The 15,138-nt window shown below is 43.3% G+C and overlaps 1 protein-coding gene across 3 annotated transcripts in view; it reads right to left on the bottom strand.

The window, feature by feature from the left end:
* ESRRB (estrogen related receptor beta) overlaps window positions 1–15,138 on the bottom strand; it is a 127,072-nt gene that overhangs the window by 100,179 nt on the left and 11,755 nt on the right. The gene's annotated exons all lie outside the window — the stretch shown is intronic.

Below are 15,138 nucleotides of genomic sequence, written 5' to 3'. Positions count from 1 at the left end.
CTGCCATCTCTTTTGAAGACTTACTGTGGTTTGGTATATTAGCATTTGGATGGCAGGCCTTTGAAGGAATGTGGAGCACTTGTACTCCTTTGTAAACTATCCTGGTACCTTATAGACGCTAGTGCTTATTTGATATAGGCACCTGCACACATCTCAAGCTTGCATCAGCTGGACGGACATGTCTTAACCTCTCACAGTCACAAAAAAGAGGGCTAGGACCAGGTCAGGTGTGAGGTGCATCCTTCCATCCCAATGGATAATGCTATGGCAGCATTATTCTTTCAAAACAGACTGGAAAAATATCTGTCAAAAATTTTATCCCCTCTCAGACAGTCTGTTCTAATGCTTCTGTATCAGTATCAGTTTGTTAACATCAAACTGAAATCTCCCACATTGCAATCAAAGCTCATTTACTTCCAGCTCTGTCAACATCAGACATAGCAAATGGCTTTAATCACTTCCTCTTGGACAAAGCCTCCTAATATTTGAAGATACATTCCCCAGATCTTGCCTAACATCTAGATTTCCAAGACAGAACTACTAACCTGTCTAACAGAAACAAATTACCACTTCAGTCCCTTTAACTTAATTCCTGGCCATCCAATTGTATCACTTGGAAGGCCAGAGAGTTTATATGAACATCCAGAGCAAGGCACAAGCTTGCAACTGGCCTGCTGGCTTGCAGTAGGCAAACCAAATTTCCACTCACTTCCAGGGAAACTCACTGTAGTTTAAAAAAACAAAAAAGGGAGGGGGGTGAGGAACATGAGAGTGTTAGCCCTTCACAGCAGCATATCTCCCACCTGGATTCAACTTCTCACACATTTTCAAAATCTTGATCTCTAATTTTGGGAAACTTGAGAAGATATATTCTGATAAATCAACTCTATCATATGTTACATTCTTTGTGCAGAACAGAATTTCTTAGCAGTCTTTGGTGAGGCTGAGAGCTGTTTATGTGTCCTTACATCCACTGCTGTGCCTTGAGTACAAACCAGACAGATTTAATATAAAATGGTTCCCTGGAAACTGGAAGTCCACATCCTTGGTGCACATAGGTATGAGTGTACACAACGACCAGAACTGTGACCAGAAATGTCATACACTTAAAAATGTGGGATTTAACATTAATTAGATAACACAGATTTGCCTCCAGTGTTACAAGCTGTGACCTCCCAGGGAAGCCAGGAGCCATTCCATGAAGATAGGAAGCAGAGGACCCTTCTCTGCCATAGGTGATGTGATGGGGGAAGGTGAGCTGGCAGCTCAAAGGCACAAGCAATGGCTCTGTACTGCGTGTTTGCACAACTGCTTGGGAGCGTATCCCTGGGTGATGTTATTCACAGGCCTTGGCCGACAGTAAATAAGACAGTGGAGCTTGATTCATGAGGGATGACAGGAAATCTATAATGTGTGGGCTCTATAATCTGCTCGCTACTGCGTAGCAAAATGAAAGAACAACAGTCCAATTACCAAGTCCTTGCTGATCCCAAGCACATCCTCCAGATCTTGTTCTGCTCGGAGCAGTGGAAGTTTATTGGCAACAATGGAAACCAAGCTCTGGCACATGCCATCTTCCATTTTGGGATGGCAACAATATTTTGGAAGCATCAGACTGCCTAACAGTGGATAAAAATGCAGCCAAGAGTGTGGCATGATCTTTAGAGAAAATTTCTGCTGAGTTTAGTTCACCGTAGGACTGATCTCATGGACACCAACTGCTGCACTCCACTACAGGCACTGTCTGTCCCAGGGGGCTGGCTGAGCCCGGGAGCAGTGACCTTCCCAGCCCCTTGCTCTGTGGGGAACTGTGAACACCATTCCCCTGTCATAACACAAAACAATCTAAAGGTAGCTCCACGAAACTGAAATCAGGGCTATGACCCAGCAGGACACAGCAGCCAGGATACACATGATGACCAAAAAACACCTTACGGGGAAGGAGACAGAAGATGGGAGGGGTATGTGAATTCTGGGGCCAAACAGAAGAGGACTGGCTGAAGCTTGTATTCATACCAGGTGCAGGATTGGCCCAAAAGACAGGGATCAAGGCCATGTCAGAAGCAGCCACAGAGCAGACTGCACTCATACCACCAGTGCTGAAGACACGTGGAAAGATGGAAGAAGGTTTCTTTAGACAAAAACAGCCATGGTGGTAGTGGGAGGGAGGAGGGCTGACAGTTCCAGACAGAAGGAGAAGAAAATAATTTTGATTCCTACTGTGCAGTGCCAGAAAATCCACAGGGAAGCCCAGGGCTGGGAAGGCACAGGATCACTCAGGTGAGGATCCTGGAGGCTTAGAAGAGCCAGTTCTCTCATTTTTCTCTAACCAAATGTATGTTTCATTCCTTGGGTCTCTGGCCCTTAACACCTTTCAGATCTATCTTCTGCCCTCTAGGAAAGGGGCAAAGGGAACCTCTCCCACTCTGGCAACAGGTAAACAGCATGTCAGGGTGGGGAGAGCAGAACAATTCCCACTCAATCCCTAGCAGAGGCCTTCTTTGCCGAGTACCCACTCTGGGGACCGCCGTCCTTTCCCCGCTTCCCCCTGCAACAATCTGCTGCCACCTCCCCTCCCTTGTTATCTGTCAGTAAACAGTAATTAAAGAAGTGGCCTGCTTGATAAAGCTCCCGCCTGCCCTCACACGGTGCTGCCCTCTCGGACGTGTCTAATTAAAATCCTGATGAGAAGATGAAGAAATCCCAGCAGCTGGGAGTCTGCTGACTCTCTCTGCTCTCGGCCTCTTCATTACTGAGAGGAGGCAAAGAGATATAAAGGACCCCGGGAAATGCTCCGACAGCCCAATCGATAGAGCCTTTTGTGGAGCGTGCTGACCCGCTCAGGCCTGCTTTCTGAACTGTGTGGATAATGAGGATGCTGGAGCGCGGCTCACTGTGTGCGGCTGCCGGGGCCGGACACCCCCGGGCTAGTCTGGCTACACCTTCGCTCCCAGGAACACGCTCAGGGCACCCAGCTTGGCAGCACCATCCCTGAGTCCACACTCTATAATAGCTGGGGTACTTGCCTGCCCCCCACCAAGCCAGGAATCGTTGCTTGTCGTGCCAGAGCCCTGGCAAACCTCTATGCGCTCCATCAGTTCTGTGCAAACGCGGAGCGTGTGTCGGTGTTGTTACCTACAACTGCAAAATCCGGAGGGCCAGCACAAACCTTCCCTAGGCAAAACCTGCACCACGCACAGTGTGCACACCAGGGGGTTTAAAGGTCTGCTTTTACATGAGAATGCTGTGTTTTCACTGCCGTCCCAGGATTTTGTGCTAGAGGGAAAATGTTGGTGTGCACAAAAGGAAACAGCAAAGGTTTACACACGTGCGCAGCAATATCGTCATTGTGAGTCACTATAACTATATTTAGACACACTTCACTTCATGCAAATATATCCACTACATGGTTTTATTAATGTGGGAGTTTTCACTTGGAAACAAGCCCATTTTCACTTTCCAGTTCATGTTTATCTCAAACACCAGAGATTTCCTTGCTATTAGTTTGAAGATGAAAGGAACAGTAAAAAGGTGGAAGCAGATCTATACTTTCTAAAGTTTGAAAGCACATGTGAAGCACCTGCCTCCATGTCCCTTCTGAGACAGCAGCAAGCCCACAAAAGGTACAGCACCTTGGGAATTAAGATCATGTGCAAGAGTGGGAGTGCATTCATAGTTGCAAATACACACAGTGTATGTGCATGAAGGACGTACACATTCCACATGTGAAATCAAGAAAAGAGTGAGCTTCATTCTGAGTTCACACCTTGTACTTCACAAACCACTACTGTTCATGCAATCAGCAAGTCGAGCAATAGTTGGTTCCCTTTTCAGAGTCTCATCTAAGTCCTTGCATGCAGTTTATTCAACAGACTCAGTCACTTTCCCATTTCCTCAATTGCAATTACTTTTACGGACCACATGTACTAGGAAAAAATTTTTAAAAAGGGAAAAAAAGGAAAAAAAGAAAGAAAAAGGAAGAAAAAGAAAGAAAAAGAAAACTTGAGAAAAATATATTTCATGACTTTCATGAAAGTCTCATGAAGTAAAAAAATATTTATTTCTGTTGCAATTGCCATAATCTCTCCCCACTGTCCTCCTTGTCATGCCAGGTTCAAGGAAAAGGAACAAATCATTCCTGGACTGGTTTACCACTGAGTTAAACTTGCCAAAAAACCCAAGCCGCCTCAAAACAAGCAGTCAGTATCAAAACACAATCAGCAACAGCAAGAAGTGATCAGACAAATACAGAAGCAGTGGAGTCAATGTTAAAAGCTCAGGAATACCGCTACTAAGGGGTTTTGGGGAGTCCACTGGAAAAGAGGAACAAAGAGCAGATGAGAGGTCCCATGGCAATGGTAACAGGAGCACTGTCACTGGGAAGTTCACAGGTTCTCTTGGCCCTCAGCCTCCCCTGGCAAGAGATGCTGTTGTGCAGATCAAGACAGCAGCGCTGGATGCACAGAGCTCAGCATGCAATCCCTGCCTGCCCCACTACCTGTGCTTGATGGAATGACACATTGCTGCAGCAGCTAATAAATAGAAGTAATTTGATTAGCTTTCCCTAACTAGCGATAAGATCCTGACAAACCCTTTTTAATGCGTTTCTGGAGCAGGATGAAATTGTTTCATTTGGCGAGCAGGGCCCCACGGGAGTTGCCTCCAAGCTCCTTTAGTGAGAGGTAAAAATATGCCAATCATTAATGAGGGGAGAATTACGGAGACTTTAATGCAATCAGAAAAGAGGAGCCCTGAGGCAGCTGGGGAATAAAACCTGCCCTTAAATCAGAGGCAGGCAGCCGGAGCATGGAAATAAAGGCATACACAAGCATGTACATGCACACACACACCTACCACACACAGAGAGACCTTGCAGAGCTGCTGTAAATACACTGGGAGTTTTGCCTGGGCAACAACCACCTATCTCAGCAAATGGAATCCATCTTCCCGCCAAAAGATTTTTAAAATCACAGTAAACTATACCCATTTGGCAGTCCCTTCCCTCTGCCAGGAGGGGACCATTGCCCAACATTTAAAAAGCCTGAGCCTTTTGTGAAGGAGGCATTTAGCTGCTTGGGTATCAAGCAGCAGCAGCAGTGAGGTAGCTTTGCCAAGTGGAAAGTGCCTCTCTCAGGGCCAGACTTGCTGCATGAACACAACTTGTATAAACTGCTCACTGTCCTGCACTCATGCCAGAGGCAACATCTACTACATGGTGAAAGGCACCTCCTCCCATCCCCTCTCCACTCCCTCCTCAACCACTTCAGTGGATTCTCTCCCTCATGCACAAATCATGTAACATTCATTCCTTAGTGAAACAAGTTTAAAGCTGCTGGCATTTTCTCTGGCACTGTGGCAGGCCCTAGTGGCCTGGCTGGTCTGTATTTCAGGGGTGTGTGTGTTCTTTCAGAAACTCCTCCTATGAAAGACAGCATTCCATTTTTCTGCAGCGATTCTCTAACCCTTGCTTGCATAATACAGATAGCTGCATCAGCACAGACCATCCATCCCAGAGAATGCTAGCTCTCAGTTTAAAGGCATAAAAAGCAGGACAGGAGTTTTCCCATATCTCTTTCAGATTCATCTTGTTTACTTAAAAATAATGAGCAAGAGTATTGGGATATCAAACACCAGACACCTTTTCTCTGCCAGATACACAAAACATGATGCTACAAAGGCTGGGCATGCAGTACTTCAGCCCTTTTCCCTAGTTTAGACTAGCACTGATATACAGAAGCAACTGAATGGCTGCTGAAAACTCTAAGAGGAAAATCAGTTCTAATTTCTGGCTTTAATATACACTTGAAGGGATGTGAGACAGCTGTTTCTTCCTGCCATAACTCCCGCACTGTGGTGAGAGATGTGGCACCCCTGCCTTCTGCTAGGTGGAATGGCTGTCCTGCTTAGCGTGCACTGAAACAATACACTCCTGTATTGAGAACACTAGGCTGCTGCTTCTTCTGCCCCTGAGATGTATCAGACACCTCTGCCACAAAAAGGCTGTGCTTCTGCACCATATTCACATAAAGCAGACAACAGTGGAGCTAAAACTCTGGGGCAAGTGACTACCAGCTATTTAGCCCTAAGGCAAAGAAGTTACAAAGTCACCAAGACAGAGTAAAATATTAAGAAAAAGTAAAGAGGGAGCTGTCCTGAGACGTGGAGCTAGAAGCTTAGCTGGTAAATTATGGTATGCAGCTGGCACATTCCCAAACATGTATCAAGCACAGAGCTGCATGTCCCACTGTTAAATGACCATGGAATACTTATCCCCAGATAAGGAGGCCTGCACGTACCTCAGCAGCAACTCCTGCTGCCTACTTGAACCCTGAGATGATGGGCTCCCAAAGTAGTATTGCAAAGCTCTCTGTAGCTGAAGGTTTGGAATAAAAAGCACCTCAGAAGAAAAGAAAACCTCCAGGGTTCTCCCAAATTCTGTGTATCTGAGAGATCAAAGCAACTGTTGGGTATGTTGTTCAGCCAGACTGCATGGCCTCAAAAGTCAAAGAAACACAAACAAGTGAGAAGACCCTATCACAGAAACCATCAAGACTGCAAAAATAGTTAGCAGAAAATTCAGCATGGCTACAGCACAATGGTGTCTAGCATCTAGAAATTATATTTCTGCTCCTTTTGAGTCAGGGCCAATTTTGGCCCAAAGTTCTAGTTGAATTCAGTGATTTCTTCCAGTCAAGAGCTTTAGGCTATTCAAGAGAGTTACTATACCTCTTCCTTGGTTCCACTTCTAGTGGTGATCCAGGTTTTACTGCCACAGTCCAACCTAGTCTGTGGTGGCACTCAAGCAAGCAGAGCAGCCTTGTGTCTCGCCTGAGCAGCAGGCAGGGGTCTGAGATGGTGTCACCCCCTGTGGCTCCACACACAGGCCTGCCTTGCTGCAAGCAGCTCCTTCTCAGTCTGGTTTGTTATGATTAAAAATGCACATCACCCAGCGAGGCCTTGGAGTGGAACTCAGCTGAAAATTGGATCATTAATATTCCTTCTCTTGCCCATTGCCACAATTTCTTACCTCTCCACAAGCAATTGCTAACAATGCAACAATTGAGGGTCTCAGACTAAAAGTGAAGTCAAGACTAAAATGCCCATTGTTACTCCAGTTCATCAACCTTTGTCCATACCCTGGCATCCCATCAAGCTTAGGCCAGTGTGCTGCATGTCAGCTGTCTTTCAACCCTCTGAACTGCCTTTCCCCAGTTTATCTACCAAAAGCTCTTAGGATCCATATCATCTTAAACCATCAGAAACGGGATTCAAGATTATCCTCATTCCCAAGCAGCTGGAAACACAAGGAAAGGAAACAATTCAAAGAATCTATCCACTCCTGGTTTTAATACTTGGTCACCACATTTTCCACACAGTTAATGTACTCTGAATGGGTTGGAGAGGTAAATGCAAAGCAGGGGTAGGACATACCACATGATGGAGAATCCCACAAATGTTCAAAGGGGGATATTTTCTCACCTAGCAGAGCTATCTACAGGAGCTCATACCAATCCTATATGCTGCCACTTCTGCAACTTATTAACTGGGCCAACTAAGAGATGTGCAAATCCCCCACCACTGCTAAAATGATCCTTTGACAAAAAAGGATCCAAAAGCATAGAAATGGCACAGGACACAGAGCAAATGATTGAAATCCCCCATGAGTCTCATTGGATGCACTCACTGGCCTATTTGAACATACCTTCCTGTACGGTGTTTACATTAGACAGCAAAAAGCACAACACAATCAGGACTACAGCACTGATCATGGAAAAATAAAAATGAATAGGCATGTTTTCTCCTGGGACATTAGCATCATCTCTGGGGACACTGGTACCAGGCAGAGGAAGTTTCTTCTTGCTGAAATTCCTTCGGCTGTGTTCTGCACAGTGTCCAAGAGGTTGAACATCTGCTTGAGAAGTGGAGAAACCTGCAGGCCAGCTACCTAGCATAAGGCAGCTGGGAAAACATCACTGCTCACTAGAGTCTGGACAACACCACCTATAAATTCTGCTCCAAATAGCTGTTAATTCTCCAGTGCCTTACTCAACTATCTCAAAAACATCTCCTCCCAGTAAACATTTTGCATCTTAGGTGGATAAACTTTTTTGGGACTCAAAGGATCTGTTACATATCACTGAAATGCCCCTCAGGCTGAGGACTTGCTTCATGTCCCTCTCCACAACACAAATACAATACAAATATCTCCAGAATTAAGTGTTCACTAATTATCACAAGGGTATGATTTAATTTTTAACTGCTCCTGCTGCAAAAAAAAATTTGCATGTTTGGCACTTGCATTTTGATGTCACTGTTTCTTTAATTATATTTTATATCAGAAATAATAATTTTCAGTGAAAAAACTCTGACAATAAAACACATAGCTTCATTACCAGCAATTTCAGTGCAGAAACATGAATGGTGACCATCTCAGACTGATGGGCTTCATGAATGTACACAGCAGTATTGGCTCAGAGGAATTCAGAGAAGGAGCTGTCCCATCAGTGAGATGGAATAAACAAAACCCTGACACACCAATTTGAGATAAGCACAAAGAAATAAAAGAAGAACCAAAGGGTCTGAAATTATATGACTGGTGTTACCTACTTATGTACACTTTTCAAAACCAAAATCCTAATAAATTTATGTGCCACACCACAGACATTTCCCTTCAAGGAGGAGGAAGAAGAAGCCACCACCACTGCCTGTTCCCTTTGGCAGCTCAGTCAGTCGCTGGCATCTCAGCTTAGCGCTCTGTTCACAAGGGCAGAGCCTTGATGGCTCCTGAAAGCCAACAGAGCTCCAGCAAACACAAATCTGCAGCCCACAGAAACAGAGGCAAGTCTTACACCTATTAAATGTATTTTAAAGAGACAATAGATAAGAACAAAGCTCTGCTATAGGATTTCTCAGCTCTGGACTCCTTTGAAGATATACAACATGCAATCTCCACACAAGGATCAGTGACTTCTTGTGAATCACTGAAAGCCACAAACTGTGGGTACCTCAGTCATTTAGCCTTCTATCAATGCTTAACTGTCAGCTTTTCCTACCTGAACTGAGAGGCAGCTCCTGAGTTTTCCTAATCCTCCAAGCCCCAGCCCCCCTCAGCATTCCTGAGGCCAACTTACATGCCTTTCTAGACATCCCTCTCTGTGACCATGACAAGGGCAGAGCAGAGGGTGCTCGTGGCAGTCTTGCTCAGGGAACACTGGCTACCATGCCACAAATTAATTTAACCCTCAATTTATTTAAGGGAGGGGGGGGGTAGGCAGAAAAATATTGAAAGGTTTCTTCTTTCCTGCCAATTTTTCCCATCTTCTACCTCAGTTCAGGCTGGATTCCCCCTTCCCCCTGTCCTCAGCTAGCACTGCCAGGCTCAGTGCTCCTCACCCTAGCCCCCCCTCCCCAAGGACAAGCAAAGTTATTACAATAATGAATTAGCCAGGCTGCTTACTGCTGCCAGTGGCGAAGGCAATTATCCCACTCCACGTCCCCAGCCACCACTCAGCTCCCTCATAAAGAGAGGCTTTTGGGGCCGCTTTGTGCTTTGATTGGAAATGAAGAGATTGCTAATTAGGGAACCCCTGCTGGGATCGGGCTGGCAGGAACAATGGTGAAACGGACGGAGCACGCGTCCATTTACAGAGGGGGGGAGAAGAGAGAAATGTGAGCCCCTCTGTAATGTAGTGCATCCTCTACTCACACCATAAACAACAGGGCAGACAATTTTATAGAGATTTTCACCTTTTAAAGTATGCTAATTTGTTTATAGAAAGCAATAATTTGGTGTGTGTTTGCATAGGTCAAAGCCTGTAGTTTTTGTGTACAGTATGCACTGACGCATGCGTGCATGCATACGCTCTTGAAGAAAACGCCTCTGGAAACAGCTGTGGGTACCTACACAGCTGACCATGTCCTTCTTGTTATTCACTGGGAAGCAGGCATCAATCCTGCATTAACAGGGACAGATGCTTAGAAAAGCCTGTTGATGAGTATTAACATGGAATTTTAATGCCTGATTCGCAAATCACCAAAGTTGAAAATGACTTACTGAATTAGCCAGTTCACCTGAGGCTTGCCCAGGAACCACTTCCACTGCTTTGCCCAAGAGCTTTAAATGGCAAGTGGACCTCCAGGAGGAGAAAATTTCACCATTAACACAACATTTTCTTATACTCATCCTGAAATTTCTTCTTAATTCAGTTGCTCTAAATACCTATGGAGGGTCACAGGAACTAAATTCACCTTACTCATCTGACAAACTGTACACCAGAAAATTAGAATAGACCTCCCTCACAGTGCACAAGCACACCTTGATGACTTCACAAAACTGCACCAACAGCCCTTATACACAAAGCATGCTGTGGTGTTGGGCTCTAGTGACTTTTAACTCTTGTCAAAGAAAAAAATTTCTCCCCCAACATTTCAACATGCAAATCTCACCATTTATAAAATACAACCTGACAACAAAAGCAAATGTCTCATCTTTTTGTGCAAAGCTGTTAGAAAGCAGTTGGAACCTATCGTGCATTACTTGGTTAACTAAGTAATTGCATCAGGGGAACATACAACTACCACGTTAAAACTGAAAATATAGTTTTCAACCATATATTTGACTTGCCGTGCAAAAAGTTTGTATACTGTTGATTAATGCAATGTATACACTATACACTAAGTGATTTATGTAAACTAAAGCAAATTTCAAATTTGAAGATTGAATTTACATTTCAGAATTCCCTTGAAGATACTGAAGCATTTGAATATACAAGTGTAATATTCCCTGAAAATATTTTCAGTAAAGCACAAGTCTTAACAGAAAGTGATTACTAAAGGCAGAAACACAGCTGAACTGAAAATGACTTTCAAATTCACAGACTATTTGTCCCCGCTGTTTGCTCACCTCTAGTGTTTATATCCTTTCAAACAGTTGTAGGTAGTTTTCATGTTCCCTTCTTAGTCATCACTTAGCCAAGCTTCACATATTTAGTTCTTTTGATCTTCCCTCATAAAAACAATCCCTCCAGCTCTGTTATCAGTTTTTTTGTTCTTCTCTTACTACCTTCCAAGTTTCCTCTGCATTTTTTTGCTGCTAGTGCCCAGAGCTGAACATCTCAGCAGAACACGCCCTTGGTGCTTGCTGGTGTCCTGCCTGCACACAGCACAATCCAGCCTCGTTCAAAGGCCAGTGTCTGCAGCCTGCCCACTCTGCTCCCCTGGCCTGTCATGCTGCATTGCAACACAGATGAGACTGGTCTGTCACTACCATTCCCCCAGACTCTCTCACTCACTTCTCACCAGTGTTCCTCATATCTGATGGGAGTATTTCCCCTCGTGCAGGTATGCAGTCGGAAAGTAAAGCCCTGTGCTAAAACCATGCTGAAGGTTGTTTTAGGTTTCTGAAAACCCTGTAGTTATCTACTGCATGCATAAAACCTGCCCACTTAAAAGCAAGGAAACATCCACCTAGTGACACCAGAAGCCAACTAGTAACGTGGTGTACAGTGGCAGAGCTCATTTGCTTTCACTGCAGCTGTACCAGTTTACACCAGCTGAGAAGCTATTTCCATAAGTCCTGGATTGCCCATATCACAAACAATCACAGTCAGAGAAAGTACAAAGAAGGGTATATTTCACTGCAGCAGCTGTTACTGTGATGTATGAAGCCTCTTTACCTTGATTTCACAACCTAAGCTTTTACATGGTAGGGATACAGCTATACTGAATGTACAAGCAATTCAATATACCTACCAATTGGTGCAGAAATTCTTTAGTAAAGCACTTACCATTGCACTCTTGATAATCAAATTCTTATTTAACAGAAAAGGAATAAAACTCATGGTAAAATTATGGATGGACAGGCCACCTGTATTTGAGACAGATGAATGGGCCTCATTACTACATCCATTCACAGGGTCTGATTTTGACTAGCCTAAATATTCTAGCACAGAGGGATGAAAGAAAGTGGCCTTCTCATGGCATTATAGCAGGCAGGGCAGGGGGACATGATGGAAGAAATTATCAAATGTTGTAAAATCCTGAAAGACAGAAGAAAGCCCATTCTGTCTTAGAATGATTCTATTATGCCCTTAGTAACACACTACTGGCTCTGTCCTCATGTACAACTCACTCTCTTTCAGAGCCAAACTTCCTTGAAGTAACTGCATTCTTAATGTTCATTCCTGTGTAAAGCTGGGAAATATGAACATAAAAGCACCCAAACCAGGATTTCTTCCCCAAATTCTTCCTGAAGCAACACAACCACATTCTGCCACAGAGTATGGACGAACCCCAAAGGCTTTGGAGTGTATTGAATTTCTTTGTCTAGTGGATTCAAGTGTAAGATTTTGTATTTTAAATTACCAACGAATCACATCCCTTCCTGCCCTCTGCAGAAGTGTAGATTTTCTCTTAATTTGACACAAATATGTGCTACATTCACAGAGCATAAAACTACATTGTTCCTGCCTATTTGTTTCCTTTAGAAGTTTAACTTTTACAAATTCAATTATAGAAAAATGAAGTCCCTCTACTTAAGCTCTTTAATGCATTTCTGTTGCAGAAAGCAGAGGTCGTACCATCCTTCTCAACAGAGCCACATTTGTCCTGCCTCCTCCTTTGTGTTAGCACATGTGTTTGTACAGCTCAGATTGAGGAGCTGGTCTAGGTTAAAAATTCCAAAAGGTTGTCTTAATTCAAACTGACCACATGCAGGATTATTGGCAGTCCAGCTGAACACAAATACCTGTACATGGCACATGGCATGCAGTAGTTGGAAAAGTTGTGAAACCATTAGTGATGTCAAAGGTTTCTTAAAAGCATTCATATATGGGGTATTTTTCTTGGAAAATGTCTCCATTTCTGTAGATAAATGATGACATGGTTGAGACAGAATGAGATTGAAAGACATAAGTTACTGAACTGAAATGCATGGTGCTGTCATCTAATACCTGCTTGAAACAAAACCTATCCAATGACAGATCTGAGAAGCATAATAAATTTAATTCCAAGAATAGGCTAAGGGTTGACCTGATCTAATTGTAAGTGGGGGGAAAATTAATCATAGAAAGTTCTTTAATCTAGCTTTAAAAGAATATAAGACAAGATTATTCTTGGTATCTGAAACTAGACAAATTTCACTTAGCTGTAAAGGCATTTTTAAACAGCCAGAACTAGCCATAGGGACCACTTGTCATGAGGCATGCTGGTTATTCTATCACAATGTCTCTAAATCAAGGTTTCTCTAGAAACCTTGTCTCATGTCTCTCTAGAAGATGTTGATGTTGAGATACTGCCCAGACAAGTGCAGGAGTTGCTAGGTGGACTTTAGATTTTAATGCAGTTAGGTCTAAAGCATGAGTGGCATGGGTCTGCCTTAAAATCTGTTGAGAGTCCTCGTGGTTCTCTAAGAGTTGCAGAAAACAAGACAAGTGTTCCAAGACAGCTTCTGCTTTGCCTGAGCTGTTCACTAAGTGTTTGAGCTGTTTGTCCAGTACTTGTTTGTTCCCAATAAGCTTAGATTGAGACAAGTCATACATGGCTTTCCTAAGGCAATTTCTTATACATTACAGTAACCCTGCTATGAAAAATTACACATTTTTGCCAGAGTACATATGCTTTATCTACCAGAAAGTATATAGCATATACAAAGAACGTGTAAAGGCTAAAGGCAAATGTTGTGCAGTGCACAAATCTTAAACAGGAAAAGTGGTCAGTTAAATTTGTCCATGTCTTAAATCCAATAATCTTTGGGTTGGTTAGAGGTGAAGAAAATGAGACTTAATTTTTTTAAAATCTCCTTTACTGTTTTGAAATTTAGTTCAATCTTCATAGAGCAAGTTGCCAATGAGGAAAAAATACTATAAATTCATCACATCATGGTTACAAAAGGATGAAAAGATCTGCTTGTAAATCAGTCAAGCCCAATATATTTGCCTTGTATCAAGGTTTGCTTACACTACTACAGTACTCATTTTCAGCGTGGATGCATTGAAGTCAAGCTGAGAAATCTGCTGTAACACAAGCTCACAAACAAGAGAGTCCTCACATATTCTGGCTAACTAAACATGGCTCTAGTTTTAACAGATAAAACAAAACCATAATTTCATTCAGACTTTCATAGTATTGGGGGAAACAGTGTTCTATCCTTCTCCATTACATGCTCATTTAGTACTTTATTGCCTACTGAAGGCTTCTCAAAGGCACACACTGTTGTTCTGCAGCTCCCTCTGATTTACATCATTGCAGGCTCTGTTCAAAAACTGATCACCTGTTCCCTCTGCAACATCTCTCAATAATCAACCTTGCTTTCCTACTACAACTTACTGCCCCTTGGCTCTCAGCAAGGAAAAGCTAAATTGCCTTTTCTCTAAAGGGATCACACCAGCCTTCTCATCCTTCTGGATTCTATCTTTTCATAAGGATGACCTAGGACAAATTATGTTCACCTCATCAGGAAAGGCAGAGAACTTAGAAAAATATACTTTATATTTATTGAATATTTTTTAGAGTTTTGTTTACTATGACATGAAACTATTAAATACTCTGGCTGAATTCAGTGAGGTGTCTTTTGAAATCACTTTCTGAAACAACAAGGAGCAAAAGTCCTTGATGATACAGTTAATTTTTAGGAAGCCCAAGTCATACTTAATAATCTGAAAAGCTACACTAGCACAGCTTGGGGGAAGAGGAGACAGCAACCATCAAAGTAATTTGTGGTCTCAGTTTCAAGCACCTGACTGAAGAAGCAATCCCTGAATCCTGGCAGATGCAGACTTCCCTTATAGAGCTCCAGTGCTGCACCCATTTGGGCTGCAGCAAGGCTGGCCCGGACCACACAGGCAGGACTTGCCAGGTGGTAGCCTCTTGAGAAGGTCCCTGTCCAGTTTTGAGACAGAATGTCCCCCTACACACAAAGAGCTGCCACCTTTGACTGTCCTTGAAGATAGGTTTAAAACAGAGAAAGGAGTCACTAAACTCAAAAAGTAAAACGTTCTTAATAGAACCACAGTAAAGATTATACAGCAGCTCCAGAGACTGATGCAAGGTTGTAGCAGGGAGCAAAAAAACAACCCTATAGAGTCTACTGGAGGCAAAAAGCATTTAGAGACAGGACTTAAACCCAAAACGTATCAAAGA

This window comes from Onychostruthus taczanowskii, unplaced genomic scaffold, assembly GCF_017590055.1.
Source record: "Onychostruthus taczanowskii isolate IOZ18803 unplaced genomic scaffold, ASM1759005v1 scaffold1, whole genome shotgun sequence".
NCBI classification, from domain to species: domain Eukaryota; kingdom Metazoa; phylum Chordata; class Aves; order Passeriformes; family Passeridae; genus Onychostruthus; species Onychostruthus taczanowskii.
Note: the sequence above shows the minus strand (reverse complement) of the source record. Positions and strands in the feature narration are given on the sequence as shown.